General features: G+C 37.0%; 1 pseudogene; it reads right to left on the bottom strand.

Annotated features, from left to right (window-relative positions):
* Positions 1–1632: 1632 nt before the first annotated feature.
* On the bottom strand, positions 1633–3396 carry LOC115526893 (annotated as a pseudogene).
* Between the last annotated feature and the right edge of the window lie 2743 nt (positions 3397–6139).

Raw genomic sequence — 6139 nt, 5'->3', positions numbered from 1 at the left:
ATTCTTTCTTTTAAAGAAGTTTTAAGATATAATTCACATACTATAAAATTCATCCATTTAAGTGTACAGCTCAGCGGTTTTTAGAAAACAGTTGTGCAGCCATCACTGCAGTTTAATTTTAGAATATTATCATCAGCTCACCCCCAGCCCACAAAACTCTGTGCTCATTTGCTGTCACTTTCCAGACCTAAGCAACCACGACTCTGCTTTCTGTCTCTATTGATTTGCCTGTTCTGGACATTTCATATAAATGGGATCATACAATATGTAATCTTTTGTGTCTGGCTTCTTTTATTTAGCATGTTTTCAAGGTTTATCCACATTGTAGCATGTATTCATTCCCTTTTTATGGCCAGATAATATTCCATCGTATGGCTATTCCATTTTGTTTATCCATTCACCAGTTGATAGACATTTGGGTTGTTTCTACTTTTTGGCTATTATGAACAATGCTACTATGAATATTCTTGTACAGGTTTTTGTGTGGACATAGGTTTTATTTGTTCTGGGTATATATACCTTGGAGCAAAATTGTTGGTCATATGGTAATCTTATGCTTAGCATTTTGAGGAACTGCCAAGCTGTTTTCCAAAGTGGCTGCACCATTTTACATTCTCACCAGAAATTCATAAAGATTCTAGCTTCTCCATATTATTTAAGTACTTGTTCTTATCTGTCTTTATTTTAGCCATCACAGTGGGTGTAAAGTGGTATCCCATTGTGGCTTTGCTTTGCATTTCTCTGGTAACTAGTGATCTTAATGAACTTTTCATTTGTTTATTGGCCATTCATATATCTCCTTTGTAGAAATGTTCAAGCCCTTTGCCCATTTTTGAAATTGGGTTATTTGTCTTTATTGCTGACTTACCAGAGTTCTTTATATATTCTGGGTACAAGTTCCATATCAGATATGGTTTGCAAGTATCTTTTCCCATTCTGTGGGTTATCTTTTCACTTTTTTGATGCTGCCCTTTGAAGCACAAAGGTTTAAAATTTTGATGATGTCTAGATTATCTGTTTTTGTTATTTGTGCTTTTGGTGTCATTTCAAGAACTATTGCCTAACTCAAGGTCATGATTTCCTCCTATTTTTCTTCTAAGAGTTTTATAGTTTTAACTCTTACATTAGGTCTATGAGCCACTTGGGAGTTAATTTCTGTGTATGGTTTAAGGAAGAGGTCCAACTTCATTCTTTTGCATTGAATATCCAGTTATCCCAGCCCCATTTGTGAAAATAACTATTCTTTCCCTATTAAGTTGTCTTGATACCCTTATTGAAAATCAATGGACTATGTGAGGTTTCATTTCTGGATCCATTTCTGTATCTTCAATCTATATGTCTATCTGTATGCCAGAGTCACACAGTATTAATTACTGTAGTTTTGTGGGTTTTTTCCTCCAAGTATAATTGTTTCTTAATAAAGAGAATTACAAAGGATGGAGAAATCAGCTCAGAAAGTCCAATTACTTCTTTTTTTTTCAATGTTTATTTTTGAGGGAGGAAGGGAGAGGGAGAATGCAAATGGGGGAGGAGTAGAGAGAGGAGAACAGAGGATACAAAGCAGGCTCTGTGCTGACAGCAGCAAGCCTGATGTGGGGCTCAACTCACGAACTGCAAGATCATGACCTGAGCCGAAGTCGCACACTCAGCTGACTGAGCCACCCAGGCGCCTACCAGTTACTTCTTTTAATAGATCGATTTTTGGACAGAGTAACATCAATTTTAAATACTATTACATAAAGCATGATGGAGAAAAGAAATTTTGCTTTATAATTAGAAAACTCACAATAAAACTTGCCACAAGAAACAAAAACAAAAACAAGCCATTTTGAAAATAAACAGTCCATGCCAAGCTAGTATAAAATGAAACCAGAAGTCTTCAAAAAGAAAAAAAAAATTCTTCCTTCCTTTTCTCTCCTTTTTATGGTTTCTGAAATTGGTGAAACTCTAATTCAAAGGTTGCTGAGCTGTTCTGATTTGGCTCCTTTGGTATTTGTTTTTTCACTACTCTTGTCCTTGGATTTCTCTTCTTTCGTAACATCTACTTTTTTTTGCCCTCAGTTTCCTTCTTGTCTTCTTTGATTCTAGCTTTCTTTTCCTTTTCTTTATGATAGCATTTCTACAATCTCCTTTTCCTTCATCCTCAGAACTGAGAATCCCTCATCACAAGCTATCTATTTATCTGATGTTCAAATAGAAATTCTCTTATCTGAATCTTCTCCATCTTCTTCACTGTCTTCCTGAACAGCATCTTCTGGAATAGTTTGAATCTGGATGCCACGTGCATGAGGTAGCATGTGTAAATTTTTGAATAAATGCTGTTTTATCTTTTCCATAAATTCTGTGGTGTTCTGGTTTGTCATGTTTGAAGAACTAATACGCAGTTTGAAGACTGGTCCAAAATATTCAAAGTAATCATTATGTGGCAATTCACTGGAAACTTCACAATTATGGGTGGGCTGCAGTCTTACATGTTCAATATCAAGCAACATTAGATTGTCTATCCACCCCCCATCCCAAGAATCAGTTAATGGTAAATTGAAAGTTTTTACAACTCCTACACATTTAGCATGACCTTTGACCATCAGATTGAAGCAACCAAGTCTCATCAGTGAGTCTACACCACACTGTAACTATAGCACTAGGCTGATACATCTCCATCACTTTTGAGATAATAAGCTTACATAGCTGCCCATCTGACTCATCATCTATACCGTCTCTTATTGGAAAATTGACAAGAGTATTTGCCTTTTCTTGCACCAATGTCCCTCAAGTCTCCTGTTCCAGGTAAGTGTTCCCCATATTTATGGAAAGATACAGTCATTACATGGTCTGTTACATAAAAAGCTTCTTGAGCACCATCACCATGATGAATATCAGTAATACATAAGACTCTCTGGTGATACTTCAGTAATTCAAGGGTGGCAAGTACAGTATCATTAACATAACAGAATCCTAATTCTTCGGATTTCTTAGCATGATGTAATCCTCCAGCCCAGTTAACAGCCATATCGGTTTGAGGTTTGTTTGACTTCAAAGCCCCAAGTACTAGTTGAAAGCTGACAAAACTCAGAGTCCATGAAACTCTGGGCAATTGTCTCCATCACTAAATTTCTGCATCTGCTTATGATACTCAGACATATTCATGTTACCTGATCTTACTGAATGCAGATATTTGAGATACTCATCACTGTGGTATTTTGTCATTTCTTCAGCCGTGGTTTTATGGGAGCTGTATATTTTCATTTTTCTATATAACCCATAAGTTCACAGCCAGTTATGGGTCATGAGGATTCTATGAGATTTCATAGGCTGACCCTGTCCATAATAATAATTTCCAATGTCACCATCTTGGTAGTAGACTTTCTTCTTGCCACCTTCCTAATAGGAGGCCATGTACTCCCAGGCCACAGCTGGCTCCCAGCTCTGGCTCCTCCTCTCCCTCTGGTGCTGTGGCCTCAACCCAACTCAGGGTTGGCAGTGCAGGAGAGAAGGGCAGGCTGAAAGGTGGAGAGAAGAGGGTGACAGGAGAGCTCAAGAGCACTTAGTGTATATAGTAAAATATTGACAGTGATTATCTCTGTAGGGTAACATTTTTATTTTTTCGGTTTGCTTTTCTGCATTTTCCATTTTTTATGTTGAACACTTATCATTGTAATTAGAAGCAAAACATATCAACTGTTATTTTTGAAACTACCAATAAAATGATTGGATAGGATAACAAGGAAAAAAAAAATGTGTGCTGACCAATCCTAAGTTGTCTGTATGACCTTATGGGGAATAATAACTGGGAGCCAGCCAACCAGCTCCTGCACAGAGGCAAGGATATGTGGGGCTCTGAATTTCAGAGGGGAAGAAAGAAGATAAAGTGACCAAGATCTTTTCGATGGCCCCTGGCTTCAGGAATCAGAAAATTAATAATGGTTAACAGTTTGCAAAAACCAGAAATGGGTACATTTTGTTTTGGAAAAGTCTGTAGTACAAAGGGGAGATCAACAGACAAAAGTATGCAAAAACAAATTCCTTGGTCAGCTGGTGATATATGACACCTGAATTGGACTTTCTTTGGTTTCTTTAAAAACTTGCATTGGGGGCACCTGGGTGGCTTAGTGGGTGAAGCATCTGACTCTCAGGTCAGGTCATGATCTCACAGTTCATGGGTTTGAGCCTGTGTAGGGCTCTGTGTGTGCTGTTGGCGTGGAGCATGCTTGGGATTCTCTCTCTCCGTCTCTCTGCCCCTCCCCCACTTGTGCTTTCGCACTCGCTCTCTCTCTCAAAATAAACAAACAGTAAACAAAAAAACATGCATTATACTCAATTACCAAACACAAAATAGTTCCTGGATGACTTACCTGAAATGGCTTCATCCAGATTTGGAGAATTGTAACAATTTGATTTGATTGACTTGGCTATCACCAGTGCATTACTTATTTATGCCATAAACTCAGTGAAGCTAACAATTGTCCAGAACGTGCATGTGTATGACTTGGGTAGATTTATTTGTGGCAACCAAGGGAAAAAGGCACAAAGTATTGTTTACCTGAAGCTGCTATTTTTATCCAAAAAGTGTCCTGGATCAAACTTCTCTGGGTTGGGAAACTCCTTGCAATTGAAAAAGACCAAAGACAGTAATGCAATACAGTAGTACCCTGGAACCAAGAAATGGAGAGTGAAATGGTACTTTATCACATTTCCCCTTGGTTCATAAAAAAACTAACACTCTTAATTACAGTGGATTGAAAAGGCCTGAGCACTCTTAAACTTGTCTAATGAGTGATTTTCTAGAGTTATGGCTATTTTACACACACTCTCATACATTACCTTTTTTTTTTTTTTAATTTACATCCAAGTTAGTTACCATATAGTGCCACAGTGATTTCAGGAGTAGATTTCTTAATGCCCTTTACCCATTTAGCCCATCCCCCCTCCCACAATCCCTCCAGTAACCATGTTTTGTTCTCCATATTGAAGAGTCTCTTATGTTTTGTCCCCCTCCCTGTTTTTATATTATTTTTGCTTCCCTTCTCTTGTGTCCATCTGTTCTGTGTCTTAAAGTCCTCATATGAGTGAAGTCATATGATATTTTCATACATTATCTTTTACTGAGTAATAAGATTGTGCTCAGTGGGAAGAGCAACGTCATGGTCAATGTGCAATGATTAATTGTTGAAAAACCACGGTTTGCAACCCATACTGTCTAGACGTGAACTTTACTGGAATTGCTGCCTCAAGTCTGGAGCTTACATATCACAATTTTTTCTTTCTGAATTCAGATGTGAATGGAAGAAAATGAGACATGAAATTTTATGAATCAAGCCCACTTCCCTCACTTGTAAAATGGGGTGGGGTAACCAAAACAACACACTTTCTTCCTCTTGTGAAAAGGTTTTTATGAAGATTAAATGACAAAATATAATGATAGCCACAATTTATACTGGACCCATCACATTTACCTGACACTGTGCTTAGCTGTTTAGAAATCTCATTTACTTTTCACTTCAGCCACGTCCAGTAGGCTCTTTGTTCACAAGTGTAAATGAGGCAACTGACATTCAGAAAGGAAAAATAATTTGAGGTTAGACTTTTAGCAAGAGGCACAATTAGAATTTCACCCAAATTCTGATTATAAAGTACCGCTATTTAAGTGAAGGCTTTCTTTTACCATTTTTACTTTATTTTGTTTTTCCTTAAACATGATTTTATGATTACTGGAGTAGGTGTTACATGCACATGGTATAAAATACAAAAAAATATACAAAAGGGTATAAAGTGGAAATGAATCTCTCTTCCTATACTCTTCTGGTTTCCTTCTTGATGTAATCACTGTTACTCACTTATGATATATCCTTTGGGAGGTAACTTATAGATTAAAAAAACAAAAAGACACACACATACACATCCCCATTTTCACACAGCAGCATCCTATGGCGTTCTGATGCTTGCTTAGTATCCTACTTTATTAAAATAAGGGAATTGTAAAAAAAATCTTTTTAAATGAACATTCAGGGATATTCCAGTCTTTAAATATCACAAATATTGCTATGATGAATATTCTTATTTGGGGGGAATTACTCATGAAGGATAAATTCCTAGTAGTAAAAGTGTGTATTTGTTTGAGCCACCAAGAATACATTTCCAT

Source organism: Lynx canadensis, chromosome D2 (genome assembly GCF_007474595.2).
Source record: "Lynx canadensis isolate LIC74 chromosome D2, mLynCan4.pri.v2, whole genome shotgun sequence".
NCBI lineage: Eukaryota > Metazoa > Chordata > Mammalia > Carnivora > Felidae > Lynx > Lynx canadensis.
Note: the sequence above shows the minus strand (reverse complement) of the source record. Positions and strands in the feature narration are given on the sequence as shown.